Here is a 24,799-nt window from a genome sequence, read left to right as displayed (position 1 = left end):
ACCTTGCTAGAATATTATTTATGGCCGCGATTAACCTGTCTCCCTTGCTCCTTTCTCCCTTTGGGCTGCAGAATTGAAAGGTTGCTAGAAGTCCTCTCCGACAGAGTTGAGAGTTTGCAGACGGCCCCTGAGAAGCTGGGGCGTTCCGAATTGGCTGAGCGCTCGGCCTGGGAGGGCGGAGAGTTTGCCGAACGTTCCTGGCCAGAATCCCTGCCTTCAAGAGCCGCGAGCCCAGAAGCGGTGAGAAGTTAGAGACGCTGGGCTGGGGGTGTTAGGGGAAATTGCGGACAGACCCCCGCCCCGCTAGGCTGAGCCCGCGAAGAGCGTCGCTACCGCGTCCGGGCTGTGTGTGGACGCGCCGCGTGCGGCCCCGCCAAGGCTGGGAGTTTGCAGACCGTCCCTGCCGCGGCCCGCTCGGCGGCGGCCCTGCGGCTCCCGCGGCAGCCGCGGCGGCCCCGGGCGCGATCCAGCCCAGGTAGCCGCGCCACAGGCTCGGGGCGCCGCGACCCCGTGCCCCGCCGCGTCGTGGGCCCCGCGGGGACAGCGGCTGGCGGGCGCTCCCTGCTGCTATTGCTGCTGTTCAACACGGAGGTGAGAGCCACTGGGTCGGGGCGATCGCGTCGGGCTCGCCATCCCCGCGGGGAGATGCACGCAGAGGGGACCGCGGAGGGCGCGGGGAGCTGGGCGCGGGCGGGGAGAGCCTGCACCGAGGGCGGCGCGGCCGGGGGTTCTGCCTGCCGCCTGCGTAGGTGCCCTGGCTGCGACCGCTCTGCGGGACCCGGGAGTGCAGCGGGGGACGCGCCTTGAGGCGCCCACCTGCATGGGGCAGCCCTCTCCAGGGATACAGCAGGCCCCCCGCGCCCTTGGGGAAGAGGCTTGTGGGCTTTTCAAGGGACTGTCCAGAGGAGGCTTTGGTGGCGCGGACTGTAGGCGAGCTGCCGGGGATGGCAGATGGGCGCTCGGACCGCGGAGGAGCCTGGTGGGGTCACGCTGCGGGTGTGGGCCGGGCTGGGGTCCCGGGAACCGGGGCGCGCAGGGCGGGCTCAGCCAACGGCCAGTGGGGAGGAAGAAGAAGGGAGGCTGGCCCGGGGCCCAGAAGAGGAGGGATGCGGCGGAGCGACGCTCGGGCTGAGGAACCGGGAAGCCCGGGGGAACCCCCCCCAACCCTTTGGGGCCGGTCTCCGGCCCGCGACCCCGTCAGGGCGCTCCGCGAGTCAGCCCGGCCGAAGAGGCTGCGGGGAGCGCAGAGCCCACACCCGCGCGCACACACTCCCCGAGAGCATGCTCAGTGCAGCCCTGGGAACTTCCTGCCCAGTCGCGAGCCGCCCGGCCCCCTCCCGGCCCCCTCTGGGCCCCCCTCCCGGTCCACCGCGTGCTAAGTTGGGGGCGACCGAGCGCGCGGGTGGGGGGCGCGGCGCCCGCCTGTCGCCGTTTGGTGCCCCTGGCCCCTGCCTCGCTTTTGCTCAGATCCCAGCGCTGCTGGCGCCGACCGCCCCCGCGGCTGGGAACGGGGGTATGGATGTCATCCCCCGCTCCCCGAGGCCAGGTCCGAGGCCGGGAGGCCAGAGGCCTGGCGGTGCGGCCGCTTGCATGGTGGACTCACTCCCTATGCACTCTCTGAGCGCACCGACCCCGCGCCGGGAGCCGACTGGGTGAAAGGGGGTGTGTGAGCTGGGGACGTTCGCGCACACTTGCTGTCACACACAAAGCCGTGGTTTCGTAGCTACCGCGCGGAAGAGGGAAGAGGTGGCGCTTGCATTGTCCAGCCTCGTTCGGAGCGCCAGCAGGGTGCTCTGGGGAAGTAGGCGATGCTTAAGGTTTTCGGAGATACCGGGCTCGACGTCTAGGGCCCGGTGCTCCTGGTTCCGATTGCCAAGGCCGGCGCGGGGCAGACACTGTTGTTCGCTCCCGGCTCTGGCGGCCCAGTTAGAGAAGGTTGGGCACTTACAGAGCTGTGAAGTTGGGGAGGAGAAAGCCGCGGTGTGTGTGGGGTTCGGGTGGGATAGCCACAGGGCACCTGGAAACACTCAGATTTGAGTATTAGCGGCGGTATCTCATTGTAAAGACACAGAAGTGGGAAGCTGGTGTCCCCGTCAGTGTTCGTTGTCAGGACCCGAGGAACTTGGTTGGATTTTACTCGGAGAGCACCCCCCGCCCCGCCCCCAACCACCACCATGTTATCAACTCTATCAAGGCTATCTTGAGCCTTGATGAAGGGTCAGAACTGCCTTGTTTTTAATTCAAGAAATCAAAAAACAGTTTTTCATGATAGCCAAACCCATCACGGATCAGTCTTGATAAATGGATTTTCACTACCACCACCCACTTCCTTCTTTCCTACAGATTCTTTTTGTTGTTATTGTTCAAGGCTGAGATAAGCACCCTTAAGTTTGGCACTGCTAGGATTGGAGCGCAGCTCCATTTTCTGGAGGCCGTTTAGTTTTCTCCAGTTACCAGCTTGCCATCTGGGTAGTCAGAGAGAAGTGGAGAGGCCCTGAAAAACAGAGTGATAGGGGAGGAGGGAGAATGTGACTGTTTTGCCCCCTTAGGAGCTGGGACAAAAGGAGAAAGGACCTCCTGTGCCTGACACCTGACTCTGGCAGAGCTGGGTGCCAGGACTTAAGGGTTAGACTTTTCCTTTGGTCTCCGCCTTTGTTCCAACTTGCCTGGGTTTGGGACATCTAGGCCTGGAGTCACTAGGAGAAAGGAGTCTGCTGTCCTGGTTTAGAGCCTTGTGGGGCTTGCCTCCACACACACAGCTGCTGGATGGGTTGGTGTTTTGGTGGAGGGGGATGGCAGGAGGGCTGGGGGCCCTGCCCAAATCTGCCAATGGCATCTGTGCACCCCAGCCCCTCTGCCAAGCAGTGCATGGGCTTTTTGATCTCAGCAGCGCACATTTCAAGTGCTTTGTGTTTTAAGTGTGAATACAGTACATATATATATTCACACATATGTATGTATATATACGTTTTTATAAAGAAGTATGTGCATATGCAGTGTTCTTTAGTAGCATCTTGGAGCTAGAAGGGACCTCTCAGGAGATCATAGGAATTCAGATTTTCTCCCTTTCCATTCAGTTTTCTCAGTTTAAAAATAACTAAAGCAGCCTTCTGCCCAGCTGGCCTTCAAACGCATTGAAATGCCAGAGTCCCCCTGTGATTCTAGTGGGGCTGGGGGGTGGGGGGCTTTGGCTCCTCCCATGAGAAGTGTGACTCCTCAGGATCCCTTGTAGATGTCAGTCATTTAACACCACCTTTCCAGATCAAGTCACTGCAGTGTCACCCTCAGACTGATTTGGCAGGGGACAGACAGTGGCCAGGGTGCCCTGCAAAGAAGTCCAGAAAACTGCACGGAGCAGTCATCATAAGACTTGTGTTGGGAAGTTCATGTCCTTTCTCACTCCATGGTCATTCAGGCAGGTGGATGCCCTCCTCCTTCCCAAGAGAGGTAAAGCTCTTTGCATGTCTTGGCCTCCTGGCTTTAGAAGGGTGGGCTGCTGGTGGAGTGAAGGGCTTCCTGTGTTGATCTTATTTTAGGAAATCTCAGGAAAGCATACACTGTTAGGAGCTTTGTCTCTGGGGGTTTATTGTTGTGTATGGCAAAATCTGAGAAAGAGTCCTTGTGTCGGGTGAAGAGTTAGCAGAGTTTTGGCTGGCAGAAGGTGTATGTGTTCTAGAATCCAGGTACTTAAAAAAAGACAGAGAGAGAGAGAGAGAAAATAATTTTATATTTGGGGTGGATGCTGTGTGGGTGACAGTTGAGAGGTTTGTGTCACAAATAAGTGTGCTTGTCAGTGCAAGTTTTACTAGGCTGCCTTTAAAGTTCATAAGTACTTTGAAGTGTAGAGTCACTCTTAATAACCAGAAGATGGTTGTACTTTTTAATATGTTGGAAATTGAGTAGAGATCCCCCCGGCCCTTCTCGAAGTTTCTAGTCTTGGCCTCGGTCCCTATCCTATATGGCATCTGCTTTCAACATCACAGATCGGAGCCCCGTGTGACCTCTCTGCCAGCCTCAGGTGGGTTCATGGAGTAAGTTTGTCCCACAGCTGCCATGGGCCATGCCCTGTGCTGGGGCTGAGGATAAAGATGTCCTTCTTCAAAATTACCTTTTGAACTTTTAATTTATCTGACCTTCTCTTTCTGTGTGTTAATGCAAACTACCAGTTCTTGGAAGGTCGCCAAGGTGGTTCCCAGGAGCCTTAGTACTTGAACTATGTTCTCTCAGCTGGAAGCATGGGGACTTGTGCTCTGTTTGCTTCCTTGGGCTGTTTTATTTATTAGTTTTTTCACTGCTACAATTAAATGCATGTTTTCCCAACTTTGTCACATCTGGAAAGCTGTATGTGTTCGTGAGAGGGGTTGGAAGGATCACTTTATTTTTTCAAAATCCCAGAGCTCTCTTATCCAAATGCATAACCTTCTGGAAAGCGAACAGGAGCCTTTCCATTAAGGCCCTTTGTCCAGCCTGAAAAATCTGGACAGGCAAGGGGGGATAAGCTGCCATGGCCGGGTTTGGTAGAGTTTTCCCTATAAACTGTCCCTGCTACCCCCACTCCTGCAGTGCTTGTGTTGAGAGCTGCTGGACCTTGGCCCCACCTGGGATGGTTATCAAAGATGGCTAAGGAGTATTTCACCACTCTGTTGCCCATGCCCCTAGGAGTGAGGTGTATCCAAGTACTTTATTACTTGTAAGAGTTAAATACTGGTGTTTGCATTTGATTTACTTAAAAAAGAAAAAAAAAAAGTTGGCCCTTCAAGGTTACCCCTAGAATAGATTAACAGCCTCACTTTTTTTCTTTCTTTTTTAAATTAAATTTAATTAAATTTAATTTTTTTTCCCAGTGTTCCAACATTCATTGTTCATGCACCACACCCAGTGCTCCATACAATAGGAGCCCTCCTTAATACCCACCACCAGGCTCACCCATCCCCCCCATGCCCCTCCCCTCTGAAACCCTCAGTTTGTTTCTCAGAGTCCACAGTCTCTCATGGTTTGTGTCCCCTTCCCGTTTACCCCAACTCACTTCTCTCCATCAGCCTCACTTCTGCATCCCACCCAGATTTTTGCTGCTGGCCCTGGAGGGAATGTGTGCCGCCCACCCACTCCTGTCTCAGCTGTACTCCTTAGTGTTGTAGCTCTGAGCACAGACGGCTTCTAAGTCCCGTCACACTGGTAAGATGCTTTTTGTAAGTATCCTCTATGGAACAGTCTTCCACTGTAATAGTGTTGGATCTCTTGTGTGTCAGTCCACTCGTGAGAGTGTGTTGTGTTGATGATCATCACAGATATTATGTGTCCTTATGGAGAAATGTCAGGAGGTAGGCAGAACAATAGAGATGGGATGAAAAATTTACCTTCTGTAATTGATCTGATTGCATATGCTTCTTTCCTATTTCCGTTACTACTCCCTACAGTGGTAAGGTAGACACTGTTGTCATTCCCAGTTTATATATGGGACGTCTGTGAGGTTGTGAAACCTGACTGTGATCACACACAGCTAGCAAGTGACCAGGTGAGGATTTGAATGCAGGTGGTCTAGGTCCAGAGTCCATATTAGCTGAGCTGTGCTTAATTAAGGCTAGCAAGCTCATCCTGAAGCAGCCAGCACTTTCTTTCCAACCAAAGCCAAGAGGAGCCTTTGACACTCAGGAGTTGGAAAGCAGTTCAGGGAGATCCTTCTGGATTCCTTCTTGCAGAGAGCAAGAAGGGCTTACTTGAAGTCTCATCAGCCAGTGGACAGCAGTGACAAAGCTGGGTTTCAGTTCTGACCCTTGGTCTCACACGAACAATTGATAACAACTGATAACAGTTGTGTGCCCCCTTTCTTTGTAGAAATGATTCAGGAAGCAAATGTGCTGGTCATTTGGCATCTGGCCCTCCCCCTCCAAGAACCCCCTGTGCCTCTGAGCTCACAACCTACTCACCTTAGATCTGGTGGGGAGCAGATGGTGTGTCTGCATCTTTTCACCACCCACACACGGGACAATCTGAGCAACTTAAATGATGTCTTTAAGTGAGGTGTCCTCTTCTTCATGTTAGTAAGTTTGACATCTTAAGAATATAGTCTGGGATGGATTTTACATTTCACTCTTAAGTTTTCTACGTGTGTGTGTGTGTGTGTGTGTGTGTGTGTGTCTTAGGGCTCCTGACCCCACTCAGCATTGATTTCCACTCTACAGGAGCATGGGGTAGGCAAGAAGTGACCTGGCAGTGGCCTCAGAGCTGTTTCTTAACAGTTCCAATAAAGGGTCAGTGAGGACACTCCCACAGTGTCTGTGGAATCCTGGAAAATATTCCTCTGTCCAGTGGGATGACCATACTTCGTGGAGTCTTCTAGTTGGGCGTGACAGCAAACACCATCTCCTTTCATTTTACTCCTTCCATATGACCATTACATGGGGTCTGCCAGGGCTCCTGCCTGTTCCTGATTCTGAACATTTCTAGTTAACAAATAGTCCATAGCTGCTCATGGAGTTAGAAGTCTAGTCCTGGTCAGGGCCCACCAGGAAGAGTTCAGCTCAGTTGGGAAGCAGTATGCAAATGAAGAACACATTAATTCAGCCCACGTGACCACTTTGGGTCTCAGTTCTTATGTTGAAAAGTAAGAGGAGATTGAAAGAGCGCCAATGTTCTGTTCAGTCCTGACGTATAATCCTCTACATATGGCAAAGGAGGTGTGGAATAAAGAAAGAAAATTCCCTTACTGGATAAAAAAAGATTGAGGGAAAACTCAAGTTGTTTTTGCCTTTGCTGGTCGACTCCCTTCAGTACACCATTGAGATGCTTACCAAAGAAGCACCAACCCTTTATTATCACTATTCTTTAGGGAGGTTTATTTTTGTATATTTAGAAATAAAAGGCCTTGGTCCCTACTTCTCAGCCTAGAAATAACCCCTTTTGCCTAGTGAAGCTGTTTTTTCCTTTGGGGAATTGAGAATCAAAGAGCAGAAAATGACTGGGCTCCCGGAGTTCTGTGGTTCTGTGTGGCATAGTGCTGTGGGGGAAAGTGGCTAACGATCTGCCCGGCCGCAAGCTGGGCCAAATTCTGTGCACATACCTGCATTACGGCTTCCCTAAGAAACAACTACGTTCAAAGAACAGGGAGTTTGATATCAATCTCCTTGCAGCTGCTTTTTTTTTTTTTTTTTCTTAACCATCTGTTATTTTCAGTTCCGATTTTTTTATTTACTAGTGCTCATGCCAATGAGTTTTCTAAATGACCGACTCTTTCTCTCACGCATGGTGTTTAGGAGAGCACTATCTCTGCCTAATGCAAAGAATGATGTTTCTGTGTCCCTTCGGTGCGTTTCTTTGTACTTCTGTCCTTCCATAGGACTTCCTTCGCCCCCACTCTTCTCATTTTTCAGAGCCACCAGGGCTAGTAGAGCACTAAGAAGGGATGGGGAAGGGAAGGGCCTCATTATGTGACATTATGGGATGATTTTTCATCATCCATTATTTGGGATGTACAGATTTAATTTTCTTGGGTGAATGTTACCATTTTCTATAGATTCACTATTCTTTATTTGCTTTTTTTTTTTCCCTGTCCAATAAGCTTCAAAAAGGGAAAGTTGTTTATTTTTTCCCTAGGTCGGTTAAAAAAAAAACAATACATCTGACCCCTCTCAGAAAGGAGAACAGAGTTCTAGAAAGCGCGACTGGAAGCTCCATTGCCTGGCACAGAGCATGTGCGCATGACGAGTCACATGACCAACGAGGCAGCGGGCATCATGGGTAAACTGGCGCCATGGCAGACCGGTCTCTGCAGTTAGCTGGTTGTCTTCATGCGGGTCAATTTGGTGTTCCATGAGTTTGGTTCCTCATGTGTCAAATGAGGCATCTCTTACCTTCTGCTACATCAGTGGGATTCTTCTAGTGTGCCTTCGTGACTGAGCTTAGCCTCCTTACCTAACTCTACTTTCTTTAATCTGTCCTTCATATGCTTAGGTGTTTTCCTAGTTTGGAGGGCCTGTTTGGTTGTGCTTGTTTACGTTCCATTGTTTAAATCAATCAGTGGACTTTTTCTAGACATTTTTTTTTTCTTCCTTACTGTAAGCATAATTCGTAGGCATATGGGCCCAACTAATTGGGACTGTGTGTGAAATAGGGTGTGTATGTGTGTCCATGTCTCTACATTGCTAGGGCGTATTACCTTCTTGTCATATCATCTACAAAAGAAAGCAGGAGTGATCAGAATGGAACTGCAGATCTGGAGCAGCCATCAGTTAAAAGAAGTCTCTAGAAAATTTATGTGGAAAGATTTTGTTGATATGGCTTTTGCCTAGCACATGCTGGTCAGAGCTATAGTTAGGATGCCTTTGAAGACTATATGGATTATGATTTTATTGCACTTTCCTATAGACTGCTATAAAGAAAATACTATAAAGTATTTTCGGTGACAATAAGTTGCTCATTCTATCATAATGCCTTTTCTCTAATTGCCCCTATAACCAGAATCAGTTGCACTTTTCCATATTTGATGCCATGCCTAGTTAGTGTTCTCCAAGTTCCAGTTTCTTGAAGCCACTCCAGTGCCTTCAAGAGAGACTTCGGTTCTGTTATTGTCAGCCTTTGGTATAAAGATTACAAGATTATGCAGTCCTTCTGTTACTGCTGTAACAAATAACTGCAAATTTAGTGGCTTAAGGAAATACAGATTTATTGTTTTATAATTCCGTGGATCAGAGATCTACCACAGGCCTCTTTGGGTAAGATCAAGTGTCTGCTCCTTCTGGAAGCTCTAGGGAAGAATCTAATTCCTGGCCTCTTTCAGCTTCTAGAGGCAGCTCACATTCATAGGCTTTTGCCCCCTTCCTCCACTGTCCAAACCAGTAATGCTCAGCTGAGTTCTTGCCCCTTTGCCGTCAGCCTGGTTCCTTGACCACAGCTAGGAAAGGTTCTCTGATGTTAGGATCTATGTGATCAGATTGGGCCCGCCTGGATAATCCAGGATAATCTCCTCATCTCGAGATCCTAAATGTAATCCTATGTGTCCTGTAAGGTAACATTCACGGATTCTAGGGATTAGGACATGAACATTGCTGGAGCCATTTTTCTGCCTCCCACAGTGCTCAAAACTCTGTCAAGAAATGTTTTTTTACTCTTTATGTAGAACTCCTCCTTTCTGGGAAGGAACTTTAGTGCCATAGGAAATTTGCTTATTTCCCTCATCTTTTTTGACTGTATTAAAATGGACTGTTTGCAAAACCCAGTATTTAGGATTTGAGTTCTGCTGTGGTCATACATGGAGCTGTGCACATCTACATGTTGAGGCTTGTGTGGTATCAGCAGTCCTTCTTCAGTGAGAAAGCCGAGGGGCAGAGGGAACTTGCTCAGGGTCACGAAGCCAGAAGTGTGGGAGCCAGGATTGCGAAAGTGGATCTCACTGATTCTGAAGTCTGGGTTCCTTTCACTCTGCCTTTCTGCCTCTGATGTGATAATGAAAAAACAAAATGAGAAATGGTAATGGGGAAATGTAAAATAATATTGAATCTCTGCTTCTGCCAAGGTGATGACAGTAAATACTGCCTGTGGTAGATTGATTGCACTAATGGCCCCAATTAATGGCCTCCCTGTATCTACACTTCTTACTTTCTAACTTTGTAGTCCCCCTTCCATCCCTTCCCCACCACTGGGATTGGTCACGTGATGCTTTGGCTAGTGGGACGTTAGCAAACGTCTTGTAGACAGAGTTTAAAAGAGCCTATGTGCTTCTGAGTGCCTTTTACATAGCTGGGCTTGCCACCGCTGTGAGAACATGCCCAGGCTAGCCTAATGGAGAGTTCTGAGAGACACATGGGGATGGGCCCAGTGGTATCAGCCGAGGCTCCCTAGACCAGCCAGCCCACAACTGAACTGTTGGGTGCTCAAAGTCTCCACAGCATGTCTTGCCAAGATTAGTTAAGACTGTCCTAGGTCACCAGAACCAGCCAACTAACCTGTAGAGTTGTAGAAACAATCAAAGGCAGTTGTTTTAAGCCACTAAGTTCCGGAGAAGTTTGTTACATGGCAACTGCTAACCGATACACACCTCACATCAGGTGTTTGAATAGCGTGAGAAGTATTTTTAGTATTTTTAGTGAGAAGTATTTCCTTTTGAAGATAATTTTGGACTGCTTGTAACTAGTTAATATTCTTTGTACAAATTTAATACATTTTAAAGTATTCTTTTAAGGCTATAGTTTGGGCTCAAGAACTTGCTCATTGTATCTACCCTTTTTTCTATCCCCTCCCCTTTTTTTAACATGGTTGTCTTTTAAATTCTTATCAGTTGAAGTCCAAAGCAGACTTGCTTTTCCTCCTCAAACTATTTGTTATTTCTAGCATGCTGGCTTTGACTCCCAATGTACAGTTAGAAATTCATATTAACTCCTAAGTCATATTTACATGTATATAACAGCAAGAAGAGTTTCAAGACACATTATCTACCCCTCTGCCTCTGAAGCCCTCAGATGCTTCCTGTTCTGTTTCATAGCCTTAAAAAATGCTGGTCAGGGGTCAGTACCATGGCCTGCTGCTGATTTTATGAAGTTTTATTAGAACCTGGCTACTCCTGTTGATCATGTATTGTTTGTGGGTGCTTTCAAGCTCCGATGGCAGAGTTGAGTAGTTGTGGCAGAGATCATCTGGCCTATAAAGTCTAGAGTATTTACCACCTGGCTCTTGAAGAAAAGTTTTCTGACCCTTGCACTGAACTGATTTCATAACCTATCAGTTAGCTGCGACCCTCCGTTTTAGAAGACACTGTTCAAGTGACCTTTAGCTCTCCTAATATTCTTCTGGAAATTACACTAAACAGATCTGTCACATGTGAACTACCCCTTTACCTGTGTCATACTTTGACTCTCTCGTCTATTTACTTAGATTCAACAATTAATGTTTTTGTGATTTAACATTATACCTGACTGACTTATATAAGACACTTTGGGAGCATTCCTAAAATATATCATTTTGAAGTAATATTATCCGCCCCCCTTTCAAATTTAAATGAGGCTTTCTTGTGGAAACTAACTGGAATTAAAATGGACACAGATTCCATTCAAGTGCTAGTTATTTATTCATTAGATTGCAGCAGTGCCTTTTTTTGTGATATAATGGAGTCCATTAGTTAAAGTGGGAGAGAAACAGAGGTAGCTTCTTTTTACCACACCTTTCTGACAGTTGGTCCTTATTGCCACATTTCTGAATTAGGGTGGTATTATTCCTGAGCATAATAACATTTAAATACATTAAATCATGGACTCTAGGGGTTGGAAAGACTTCGGAAAAAAATCTTTTTTCATTGAGACCCAGTTTGGTCCCTTAAAGACCAAATTTTTCTGACACCTAAATTTTCCAAGCCTGTCAAGGAGGGACAACAATGTTATTTATGTCATATGGCTAATGAGATTGATGAAAAGAAGCCGAGACAGAAAAGCCTTCAGAAGGATCTGGATGTATCTTTCTAGAGTCAGAAATACCAGGTAAAGAATGGTCGCTGGCTCATTTATTTATCAGCAGTGAGAAAGAAATCAAAATAAATGAGCTTCAGCTACAGCATGAAGAGTTTAGGTAGGATCAAGAAATGTCCCCTAAATAAGGTGGCTTCTTTGACATTAGAATAGATTCTTCTGAGTATTTGTTTTTATTTATCAGAGAGAGAAAGAGCTCTCCAGAGAGAGCATTTAAGCAGGGGGAGGGGCAGAGGAAGAGGAAGAAGCAGACTCCCCATTGAGTGTAGAGCCCTATGTTGGCCTGATACAGGACCTTGAGACCATGACCTGAGCCCAAGTTAGATGCTCACTTGACTGAGCCACCAGATGCCCCCTGAGTATTTTTTATCTTAACTGCCTCCCTTAGTTCAGGCAGGTGGTTGGACTCTTCTGAGTGCTAGCAACAGGGACCTGATAGAGCTTGCTTCAACAAAGTGCAGAAATCATGTTAGGGCAGGAGGCCTCAGGCACCCCAGGAATCTCATTTGCTTTCTCTTTGAGTCCATCTGCCTGGTTGGTTAATTCTCCCCTACCTTGGGCTTCTTTCTGTCCCAAAGGCAGAACGTGGGTGACACTAGCTACTGGGGAAATCATCCAGCATGAATAATATTTCTTGTAACACAAATTGCAGTTTCCTGGGGAGTATCTCCTCAGTGGCCCAGCTTGACATCACCCAGAGGTGGGCAGAGCTAGGCATTGCAATGGGATTTTGGCTAGCTCCAGGGCTTTGTATAAGGGCTTTGTAGAAATTTGTGGGGGAAGTTTTGGTTGTTGATTGGGGAGTGCTACTAGCATTTATTGGTGGGGACCAGGGTTGCTAACTGTGATGGGTAGAGCAGTCTTTTTTTTTTTTTTTTTTTAAGATTTTATTTATGTACTTGAGAGAGAGCTAGAGAGAGTGTGCCCATGCATAAATGGGGGGAGGGGCAGAGGGAGAGGGAAAAGCAGACTCACGGCTTAGCACGGAGCTCCATGTGGGACTCGATCCCAGGACCCTGGGATCATGATCCAAGCTGAAGGCAGATACTTAACCAAATGAGCCACCCGGGAGCCCCTGCAACAGTCTTATACTCCGAAATGTATCCCATGTTGCACTATGAGACAATCATGGACAACAAAACCTGTTTACTACCTGAACCTAGAGGCCGTATCTTACACATAAACAAAGAACATTTTGCATATTTTAGGTAAGCATTGTCTTTCTCAGCTGACAAAGGAAGACTGTGCTTTGTTTCATTGGGAAATGTACCAAGAAATGTTTGCCATTTTGAAAAATCACACCAACCCTGGCATTACCATGTCACCCATTTCAGTCTTCATTTGTAGCTGACCAATTTTTTTTATTTTACATTAAAACACAAGCAACTAATGCCCCCATTATGCCTTCTAGATCCATCTCACCCAACTAATTGCATATCAAAATACCTATTAGGTTTGTTATCAGTTATTTCCTTTTCATTTACTCTTAAGGCAACAAGTATATATGTTTGAAATTATGTTTAGGAGGGTTATCTAAGAAGTTGATTTGAGATAGTGAAGGGGTTTTAGAAGTTTGCTTTAAGCTGGGAGCTTCAGGGCTGGTAGAGGTTAGAACACTGCACTGGGAGAAGTGATTTGTAAAGTCATTTTTTTCTTCCAGTCTAATGATTCAGCTAAATTAAATATTCTTAACACTGATCATTTAGGAAATAAAAAAACTGTACCTCATACATCTTCTGTGGCCGACTATGAAACAAGGAAGAGATGTGTTGGCCCCATACTGCTCGGTCTGTGTGGATGGTAGACTCTCCATGGTGCTCACCACCCACCCTCCCATCTTTGTGGTTTCTGGCTTCTGCTGGACCAGGGCTCGGTTGTGGGTCTCCTCTTCATTCTCTCCTATGGAAGAACCATAGGTGTAGGGGATCAAATCAGCTTATCACCTGAGTTTCACATGAGCTACTTCAGACCCATCTGTCAGGCTTTTAGCTCAGGCTGTGAGCTTGTTCGGGAAAATACTACACCTTGGTTTTCACTAACTTCTAACCCAAATTTGAGCAATCCTTAGCTTTTGAATATTGGCCATAAATCACAGTATGATTATTATTGTCTGTGATTTAGTCACCAGTAGATATCCAATATTTTCATCTCATGTTATAGATGTCTGACCAATATCTTGAAATTGTCAGTACTTTAAAATTATGGTGGTTATTACACCTACAGCTAGATAGTGTTTTTTAATGTGTTAATAAATAAGCATATGTGTTATTCTATCACAATTTTAAAAAATATTTTGGTAACCGTATTTAAATATCATCAATTTCCTCCGTAATCCTGTGTATTTGATTTTATGTCTTCAAAAAAATCCCGAGAAGGGATCTGTGGATGTCCCCAGACTGCCGGGGGCAGGGGGTGGTGGTACAGAAATCTCAGTGTAGAATGGCAAGGTGCCCACCCACCCTGCCCTGTCTCTTCAGTTTGTTGGGAGTTGACCTTCCCCTAACATGGCCTTTCCCCAAGACTGCCAGATATGAATGTGGGAGGGGTGTGGGTTTATCCCCATTTGGTTTATTTTCTTCTTAGACCAGAGCTGGTCAAGGGTTTGAGCTTGATTCAAGCCTTGGCTCATTCTTTTATCAGACATGAGGAGGCAAGTTTGTGAGAACATTCCTCCGGCAAGGCTGTATTGATCAGTACAAGGTACATGATGCATTTAAAGCCAAAACATACTGATTATCTGAATCCTAAGCAGAAGTGTGATTTCTAGTTCAGTTTTTCAAGTGGAGAAAACTACGGACATTTTGCAAGACAATTCCCTATATACATCCCAACTTCTCTTTTCCTCTTTGTATGCTTCAGAGTTACATAATCACAACCAACTCTAATAAAGACCGCATTGCTTAAGAAATATTGCATAAATGGCTGCCAGGGTGTTCTTCATTACCATCTCACTTATGGGGGAGGGCCATTTCCTAGAAGATAGGGTTTGGGTGGACGTGGACAGCACCATCAGTGTCCACTTGCCACTTTGCCACCCAGGGAGTCCAGCCTAGAGTGTGCCGTGCTGCAGCTATCACTGGATTTCTGGGAAGAACCTCAACCTTCCTCTGTTTCTGGAAACTTCTCTTAATAGGAAATGACTTTGCCACAGACGAGCCCAATGCCCTTGCTGTCCTCCAGACACGGAGTCATTGTGCTGCCATGTGCATCTTTTTCCTCTCACAGCTTCTAAATCTATATTTAGAGCATGAAAATGCTGAACATTTCCTTTCTAATTTTTTAGAAGTTGAGCATAGGGAGAGTTCTTCACGCATTCAACACTAATATCTTGGACAACCATATTAAATAATCATGGGAATCGTATTCTTTCTTTGTTTCAAAAAATATGCTGAAGATTGGAATTGAGTAGTTTGAAATTTTTAACCTTCGTTTCTCTGTGGGCTTAGTTACTGATCAAATTTTTCATGGAGTAAAAGCTACTCCCTTAGGGAATTAGGACCGACCCCATTACATGATATTGTTACTGCTCATGTCAGAGTAAAGAGAACATACGTGTACTTAACAAGCTAATTAATGAAGTGACAGCATCTCTCTTGCTCACTCTTTGGAAAAGGGAACAGCAAAATTCTGTTGATCCTGTGCTACCGATTGTCCTTACAGATTTATGTGCAAGACTGTGGGCGCCACTTGCCCTAATTTTTTTTAAGTTTTGAGTAAGTTTTTAATAGATAGCCTGTTTATTGTTATTTTTTATTTTAATTCCAATATAATTAACATGCAGTGTTTAACTATTAGTGTCAGGTATACAATATAGTGAATCAACAGTTGTGTACATTGCACAGTGCTCACCATTATTAAGCGTACTCTTAATCCCCATCACCTATTTTACCCCTTCCCCACCCACTTCCCCTCTGGTGACCCTCAGTTTGCTCTCTATAGAGTCTGATCTTTGGTTTGTCTCTCTTTTTTTTCTTCGTTTGTTTCTTAAATTCACGTGTGAATGAAGTCACGTGGTATTTGTCTTTCTCTGACTGAGTTCACTTTGTATTATATCCTCTTGATCCATCATTTGGCCTGATTTTTGAAGTGAGATACCTCATATCCTTTTACCAAGGAAACTGTCCTGTCATTGGATCCATAAGACCAGGTGTTTTTTTGGGAAAGACTTGAGAAAGCAGGAAATTCACTGACTTCATTGGCTGAGGGGTGGTGGTTTTGCTCAGTTTGAAGGCTCCCTTACCTCTCTTCCCCATTCTGAGCTGCGTTTACTGGGTCTGTTTTTCATAGAGGTTTCTTGTGGAATGAATGTTGATCTGTGGAGAGAGCAAACAGCGTGCAGAAGATCTGAAGGATAAAAGTTTAAATATCCGTGAGTAACTCATCTCCCAGTCAGGTGGACAACGAAGTTAATGGTGCAGCTGCTAGATACAGAGAGATCCCGTTACCATTCCAGAGACCCCATCATCATGAAAAGTGGAAAATACAGGTCCTCAAACTGACAATCCAAAGGTGAGGACCTCACGTACAGAGTAACACTTTTTCCTGAAAGTGGACCTCTTGAGCACGTAGCTGGTGTTCAGGGGAGTACAGGGCACTTTTGGGAACCAGGCCTGGAGCACATTGTCTGATTTCATGCTGATGACAACCCTGTAAATTAGACTCACTTGTCTTCACTGAACACATGTGAAACTGAGGTCTGGAGAAGTTAAATGTCATGTGTGCAGCGACCCACAGAATCATAAGGGGCCCATATAATTTTACCACCCAAACCTGAACACTTTTGAGAGTAAAAGGGAATGTTAGTAATGATTATGCTGGGAGAAGAGGCTCCGATGGTACGTAATGTCCCCTTCCTAATAAGGTGCACATTGGGGCTTTATTTCGGGTCTCTGTTTCCAGAGCCTATCTGTTTTTTGTTAGATGTGTTAGATCAGGCTGTCTCATCTCCAGATGAATTGGTAAAGGCACCCAATGAATAACCTTGTGAAGATGCGTTCTGCACTACATATAGAGCCAAAGAGAAATGCCTCTGAGGCTAGGTAAACGTTCCCTTTGGCAAGAGAAATGTCTAGTAGGGATGTTCTTTTATATAAAAATATAGAAAGGGTTTTTTTTTTTTTTTTCGGGGAAGGCAGATGGTTTTTCTCTTCCTAAGATGTGGTTTTCCATTTATCGTTGAAAAGAATGGGTCTGCTTTAGCATTTACAAGAAAGATAAAATGAGACTCATAAAATCTCATATCCAGGGCAAATGTCTTCCTAGCCAGTAGCTGCTATGATACAGGGTGGTGATAGAGTAGATTCTCAATAGTAAGGTGTGTAGATGAAATTTACTACTTCTGTTGTTAGCACTCTGTCCACGACTGTTATTATCGAGGCCCATTTGTGCAGTATAATCATTGCCGTGAGACGTTAAAATGAAATCCCAACACCCGAATAGACAGCCCAGCCAGTGTTGGACACTCTGGCTTGTGACAAGGAGCCTCCATGCCTCCGAGAGCCTCAGACACACACGTGTGAACACACTCAGCAGAGGTGCAGACATGAAGATAAATGAAGCCCAAGGTACTTATAACCGGTATTACGGCCCAACCATGGAAAGTAATAAAGAACATCACACAGCTCTCTAGGATTTATTTGTTCCCTGTGTCATGTTCTTTGCTGCTTTTGAGGCCCATGGAGGTATAAAAGCCAAAGTTTCCTAACAGCAGTCCCGTCCACACCGCAGCCTCTCAGAAGTCATGCTGAATTGCCATTCATTATCAAGTCAGCAGCGCCAAAGAATGACATACCATTTAGAGGCACTGCTGGCAACCCAGACTAAGTAGGCGGATGGGTGAGAGTTACGTTGTTTGGTTGGAAATTTGGGATCGGGCTTTCAGTTAAAGAGCTGTTGCGTGGCCTTCCTTCTACACCTTGGTGCCTGGGGCCCTGCCTTCCGAACCTTGGAGCACCCCAAGTAAACAGTCTCTGAGGGAGCAAAATGACACTTTCTGGTGACGAAGCTTTCCCCCATCAGGAGTGACCACTGGGACCAAGAGGGGGACTGGGGGCGGGGTGTGGCTGGGGTGGGCTCAGGGATTTGCACCCGCTCCTGTGATTTGGTTAAGCTGCTCCCTGAAGAATGCAGCGATCTCTGGTTGTCTTCCAAACGTCCAGACTGTAGGGACCGTAGGCTGTAAGACAGAAAAAACAGGATTTGAAGAGAAACATGAGACGGGGAAGCAGGGGGATAATTGCAGGGGCCTAGGTAGCAAGCGGCAGCCTTTCTGCTGCCGAAAAGGACAGACCGTGGCAGATGCGGAGCAGCTGGGCTGGCCTGGGTTAACAAGGGTCTTCTTGGAAGGGGGCAGGAAATATCAGCTGGGAAGTCAGAGGTCTGGGGACTTGTGCTTTCCCTGCCACTAACTAGCTTCGTGAGCCCCTGTCTCTTCTGCCAAAGTGGGCAAGTCTCCTGAGGAATTATATGTCAGGTGTAGGTGTCCAGAGGTGAACATAATACCTGACCATTCATCTAGGGCAGGGACCTGTCATAAATATTCTGTTGTTCCAGTATTAGTAGAAACAGCTAAGTCTCTTTCTTTTTTTCAATTTTATTTATTTCTTCGACAGAGAGAGAGCACAAGCAGGGGGAGCGGCAGGCAGAGGGAGAGGGAGAAGCAGTCTCCCCGCTGAGCAGGGAGCCGGATGTGGGACTGTATCACAGGCCCCCGGGATCATGACCTGAGCCGAAGGCAGACCCTTAACAACTAAGCCCCCCAGGCACCCTAGGAAAGGCTACCTCTTATAAGTGTTTTTATTGTGTGCCAGGGAGTTATGGATACTTTTCATTGATTTATATCTGTAGCTCTTTTAATCCTCCCAACGACCCTGTGACATAGGTACGAGATTGTCCGAGTTTTGGAGATGAAGAGACTGAGGTACAGAGAAGTGAAGTCATTTGCCCCAGGTTGTACAGCTAACAAGTAGTGTAACTAGGATTGGAACCCAGGGAGCCTGGCTCTAGAGCCCACACCGGGCCATGCTTGTGAGGGGTGTGTGTGTGTGTGTGTGTGTGTGTGTGTAGGGCGGCTGTCACACCTTCTTGTTAACCTCCATTGCCGGACTGTCAGCTGCTTGAAGGCAGCAACCATGTTCGCCTTGTTCACTTGTCTTCCTCGTGCCTGGCCCAGTGTAGGCTCTGGGGCATTTTTGTGGAATGGATAGGTGGATAGGTGGGTAGATGGGTGGATGAGATCAGTAGGGTCTTCAGGGAGCTTATAGTCTAAAGAGGAAGGCAGATCCATAAACACCTAATGGCAGTCCCTTCAGGCAGGAAGGGTGCCTAGTCTAACCTGGGGCATCAGGGAAAACTCCTGGCAGGTGATACCTGAACCGGGCCTGGGAAGATGTACAGAATTTGGGAGAATCGGGGGGACGGTGTGCCAAGGAGAGAGGTTAGGTGGGGCAAACCGAGCGCTGCCTCAGCGGTCAGCTGTTCCCGGAACACAGAGGGCAAGGCAGGGGCCGCTGGAGATGAGGCCGGGTCAGGAAACCTTGCTGTGGGGAGGCGATGGGGCTTGCTCCTGAGAACTGCAGAGAGAGCTCCTGAGGGGGAGTGACAGGCAACTTGGGATTTCAGATAGGGTGTTCTGGCTGCCCTGTGAAGGGTGGAAGGAACAGGAATGAGATCGGGCCAGGGGAGAAGCTTCTGCAGTGGTCCTAGGAAGTGGTCACGGGAACTTGAAGTGGCAGTGGGGGAAAGGAGGCTAGAGGGCTGAGACGGGAGGGTAACCATTCACTTTGGACGTATTGCATTCAAAGCATCATCCAGGCTGTTGCTGTGCTGTACGGGTTCTTCTACAGCAGTGCGAAGCTGGCCTGAATCCGGGAGGCTAAGGACCGGGGTCAGTGTGGGTTTAGGCATTAAAGGAGAGAAAGAGCCAGCTAGGAAGGCTATTTTGAAGGTAGAGGCTGGGGTCTCAGGACCAATGCTTCAGGTGACAGAGCTTTATGGGCAGGAGGAGGTAAGAGTCCTGAGGTGGGAGGGTGGGGAGAGTGGGAAGGGGGAAGTAAAGGGGAATAGGAGTAAGAGGGGAAAGCAGTTGCCAGAGGGAAGGAATCGGGAGGAGCAGAGGTGTGGTCATTATAGACAGGGACTGTGATCCATTGACAGGACATACCGGGAATAGATAACCCCCCACCAGACCAAAGGCAGATTAGGGGCTTTCAGGAGCTGGGTGGAGGGGGAGAAATGGGGAGTAACTGCTTGATGGGCCCGGGGTTTCTTTTTGAGGTGATGATGTTCTGGAACTAGACAGAGGTGAGCTTGCATAATATTGTGAATGTACTAAATGCTACTGAGTTGTACATCTTTAGGGATTGATTTAATGGCAGATGATTTAATGGCAGAGGATTTTCTGGCCCCTACGCGCTCCCTGCCCTTTCTGTAACAGCTTTACTTCCATCACCTACCAATGGCGGACCTTGTTTGTTTTCTAGAATTTACTAGAATGCACTAGAATTTACTAGTGCCGTGAGATTCAGTCCTGTCTCTCTAGTACCAGAAGGGCACCGACACAGAGTGCACGTTCAGTAAATGTTGGAGTGGGTGGATGAAGTAGGTTGGGCTGGCTCCTGGAAGTAGACCGGGGAGAGGGTGCCAAGTTTGGAATTGCAGGCTGGGGTAAAGGGAAATGGAGCAGACTGAGGACAGGAAAAAGCCCGAGTTTCTGATGTTAGAGGTCTAGGGAAGAGGAGAGCTTGAAGTCACCAGTAACACTGCTCCTGTGGTCGGTTTCTGTGTCTTCATCTACTTGTTCTGGTGCTGCCCAACTGCTTGCATGCAGAAGGCAAAGGGAGACTCTTCTGGGAGATCCAGTTTGTTGGGAATTTTGCTGCTGCATGATGACGGTGGGGGAGGACAAGGATTTGGGGAAAGAGGGGACTTTGGAAGCAAATGACTCAGGGAGATAGGGGAGTCTGGGAGGGGTAGCCTGTGAGCCCAGGGAAATGGAACGAAGTGCTCCCAGGACTCTGGGGCATAGAGGACAGGTCCGCAGTGTTGGGAGTGGAGACAGGGACAGTTGATGTAGACGAGATGTCAGGGGCGTGGATCAGGTGGAATGAAGGTGAAGGTTACTGGGCTCCAGGTGGCCACTATGTTGTGAGCCCAGGGCAGTGATTTCCAAAATTTGGTACTCAGGATAAGCCCTGGGGTATGGGAAGAAAATGTGAAAACTTCTATTCTTATTTTTTCATTGAAGTTAAGGGTTTCGTGTAAGCCTGATGATTTACAGACTTGCACACCCGAAGCAAATAATACATTATATGTTAATAAAGTTTAAAAAAAGGGCTTATATTTCAGTAATATATACATGTTTATTATTTTAAAACAAATGAACATATCTTAGGGGTGCATGCTCCCTTTTTACTAATGGGATGTGTGAACGAAGTATTTGTGAAGACTTCTGGCTTGGGAAGTTGAACAGGCCCTTGTCTAGCTGTGTTTGGGGGTGAAGTCATATGAAAGACAGGTCACGTGGCTTGCGGAAACAGAAGCTTTAGGTCTCCTCTGTGTCTCTGTCACCATTTCCTGGTTGACCAGCTAAGGGTACCCACCAGAAGGGGCATAAAGTTTGCCTGGAGTGACTGGCCTTTGCAAACCCATTTTGTGCTACAGACTGCCTTTTCTAAGTGACCGCAAACTATTGCTGAATATTCCTCGTAGAACTTGAAAACCCGCTAACTTCATTAGTTTCTAGAATTCATTTCCACCCCTGAGCCCTGTATTTTGTTTTTTTGTTTTTGAAAATTGGACTTTTTTTCCCCTTCTCTTCTGACTTCCTGGATATTCACTAATGTTCTCCCCTTTCCCCATGAGATTATGATTTAGGGAAGTTTTTTGTTTGTTTGTATGCTTGTTTTTAGGAACCTGGGATACCATTTTCCTTAACCTTGAAGTTTGAGCTGCAGTTAACTCACAAGTTCAGAGGAGTGAGGGGGCCAGGGTAGAGAGGAAAAGTTTGGTCTTTTACCAAAGTGACCTGGCTTCCACTTCTGACTCTGCTGTTCTGAGCTGTGCACTTCCGAGCACGTTGCTTAACCTCTCTGACATCTGTTTTGAAATTGGAGAGGTGATTATTTAGCTGATAGGTTTTGGGGAAAATGAAAGGAGTTAATGATACATGTGAAAGTCCCTTAAACTTGCTAGGATTCAATAAATGCCAGTTTTTTTCTCCTCCCTGACCCCCCTCCCCCACCTCCAGTTTCCTCCTGGACTAGCCTCTTATGGATTTCCAGCCTGATGGAAGAGAAAGATAAGAAAGAACAAAGGGGACACATGGCTGAGACTTCCTCTTGGGCTGGTTTAAAGGTGTCCATGATGTTGGTCAGCCCTAGTTTTCTTCGTGATCTCTGCTACGTTCCTTGCCCCAAACTCTTTATTCTCTTTTTTTTTTTCCTGTATTCTCTTTTAAGGAGAGCTTAGGGCAGCATCCTAATTTCTGTTAGGGTGCTTGGTTAATGTCTAAACAACTCATTAATTATGAACCTGCTCCCACCTCATTAAATGCCTTTGTGAGGAACTGATTTCATAGGAGGGCAGAACACAAAATAATGCTAACCCCCTACCCCCAACCCCATTTCAGATGTTAAAGGAAATGAGTTTTGAGAACATTTTGAATCAAAACATTTGCATAGGGTCATTTCAAAAGCCCTCTTGTCATTTTGGAATAGAAACCTTCCTCTTTGAAGACAGTGACCTTGTTGGTGTCCCGTAGACCCTCCCCAGGCTGTTAGCAACACTGTGTAGCCAGGCCCTGGGGGTGCTGGGTGCCTGCCCCCACAGCTGGCTCTCTCTCACCTCTGGGTGCTGGCCAGCCACGTGCCCGCTTACTGGTTCCCATTGTGCTTCTCTCCTGCATTTATTCAGAGTATTGTTAATACTTCATGAATGGAAGAAGAGTGGAAACAATCTAAAAATCATTCCGGAGTCCTTAGAAACATGTGAAGAAAAATAGGCCTGTGAACTACCCTTGCTAGGATAAGTGGGTGTGACGGTCCCTCCCCACACCAGGAAAATAGTTTATTGTTTAGTTAAAAATAACTACCTTTTCATGTATAACTGGAATTTCAACACAGATGTTAATGTCTTTGGGGCTTTGTTTACCCCCTGTTCCCCAGCCGCCCCCCCCCCCAGAGTGATAACATCAGGCTCTGTTTTGGAATTCCTAATCACATTTCTTTCTTTCTTTCTTTTTTTTTTTTTTAAAGATTTTATTTATTTATTTGACAGACAGAGATCACAGCAGGCAGAGAGAGAGGAAGGGAGGCAGGCTCCCCGCTGAGCAGAGAGCCTGATGCGGGGCTCAATCCCAGAACCCTAGGATCATGACCTGAGCCAACGGCAGACGTTTTAACCCACTGAGCCACCCAGGCGCCTAATCACATTTCTGTATTAGTGAGATGAGGTAGGAGTACAGCATGGTTGTCAGCATGAGAACTAACTCTGTATCTGAAGAGAGCCTAGCACTGTACCTGAAGTATAATGGTCACTCAATACGTGGTATTTTAAATAGTATTTTAAATTCAGGTTAAAGAAAAAAAGCATTCTGGTTCTATGCAGGCCGTGTCGCACTGTATGAAAAGGAACCAATTGATTAAACACTTAGAAAGTTTGAAGAAACCTCCTTTTTAAATTCCAAGATATTGGCATTCATGTGATGGATGTCTTGAGGAAGAAAAAACAGTTGAATCTTTTTAGTGGAAGAAACAGAGATCCTTTCACAGGAAGTGGTACTTGAAAAAAATTGCTATAATTAAAATATATAGTGTAGTTAGCTTTTAGGAAATGTACAATTTTCATGGCTGAAGGAGCCTGACAGAGTTACCCCCCACCCCCAAAAGGAAGAGCCTCTACCAGAAATTACCATTTGTTTTTTTTCTCCTTCTCTCCTGTTTGAGATTTTTCACCTGGTAATAGAGCTGCTGTTGAGACGAACGGCTCCTGGAACTCTGTGTGCTAATAACATGTCCCCTCCTCCCTCTTTTTCCAGAAATCTGTGAGCTTGAGTGGGAAAAGCATTCCATCTTTATGCACAATGAGGCTAACTGGGATTCAGCATTTCCTTCCATGGTGCACATAGGCAACAGACCAAAGTAGTATTAGAAGTAGCCCGACTTTGTCTCCAGTAAGTCCATGTGGTTGCACATATCCCCCAATAGTATTTACACTCATCACTACTTAAAAATGATGGTAGATCAAAGAGCTACTTTTAGATCTTGTCACTTGGTGTCTTGATAAAGAGCACCCATTCTTGTATCACAATTAAAAAATCCTGTGGGGGCGCCTGGGTGACTCTGTCCGTTGAGCACCTGACTCTTTGGTTTTGGCTAGGGTTGTGGGATGGAGCCCCACAGTCAGGCTCCAGGCTCTCTTAAGGCGGTGGTGGCAGGGAGTCTGAATGAAAGATTCTCTCCCTCCACCCCTCCCCCCACCAAATAAATAAATCGTTAAAAAAATATTGTGATACATAAATCTAAGTATAATTTTTTTTAAAGATTTTATTTATTTATTTGACAGATCATAAGTAGGCAGAGAGGCAGACAGGGAGAGAAGGGGAAGCAGGCTCCCTGCTGAGCAGAGAGCCCTATGCTGGGCTTGATCCCAGGACCCCGAGATCATGACCTGAGCCGAAGGCAGAGGCTTAACCCACTGAGCCACCCAGGCACCCCATAAATCTAAGTATACTTTGTTTACTTTGGAATTCTTTGAGTTTTATTGTATGCATTTGAAAATTATATGAAGGAGATGTCCAGGGGCTGCACACGTTTGCCAGTGTGTTCCATGGCATAGAAAAAGCGAAGATCTTCCTCCTGGGCTTTAAATTTTATCCTAACAGACTAGCACTGAGGGCGTGGCTCTCAGCCCTGTCTGCCTGTTAGAATAGCCTGCAGATTCCCCGTGCCCAGGCCATAGCCCAGACCAATTAAATTTGAACTTCTGGGGGTGGGACCTTAGTAATTACAGGTGAACCAGTGTGCAGCTGAGCTTGAGAACCATTGGTCTGTATGTTCAGATAACCCATTGTACTTCCCTCTTGCCTTCCTTTCTCATTTTTTTAAATGAGAAATTAAGTTTCATGCTCATGGTAGAAAATTCAAACAGTACAGAAGAGCAGAGCTCTCTCAACTTTCTAGAGATAACTGTTGCTAACAATTTTACCCTACAGACATACTTTATACATTTTTTTCACTTCTATCATAGAGTGCTTTCATTACAGTTTCTGAGCTAGGTAGCTCTTTGAGATTAAGATTCTCTTTCAGGGGCTCCTGTGTGTCTCGGTCAGTTAAGTGTCTGCCTAGGGC

General features: G+C 46.5%; 1 protein-coding gene across 2 annotated transcripts in view; it reads left to right on the top strand.

Annotated features, from left to right (window-relative positions):
• The first annotated feature begins 253 nt into the window (after positions 1-253).
• Positions 254-24,799, top strand: part of MGAT5 (alpha-1,6-mannosylglycoprotein 6-beta-N-acetylglucosaminyltransferase) — a 335,937-nt gene continuing 311,391 nt past the window's right edge. For both annotated transcript variants that reach the window (XM_044242594.1, XM_044242593.1), the window contains exon 1: positions 254-591. The gene's annotated coding sequence lies outside the window, so the exon portion shown is untranslated. The remainder of the gene's footprint in view (positions 592-24,799) is intronic.

The sequence above is a fragment of the Neovison vison genome, chromosome 3 (genome assembly GCF_020171115.1).
Source record: "Neovison vison isolate M4711 chromosome 3, ASM_NN_V1, whole genome shotgun sequence".
Classification (NCBI taxonomy): Eukaryota; Metazoa; Chordata; class Mammalia; order Carnivora; family Mustelidae; genus Neogale; species Neogale vison.
The sequence above is the reverse complement of the archived record's forward strand: the minus strand, read 5'-3'. Positions and strand labels throughout refer to the sequence as shown.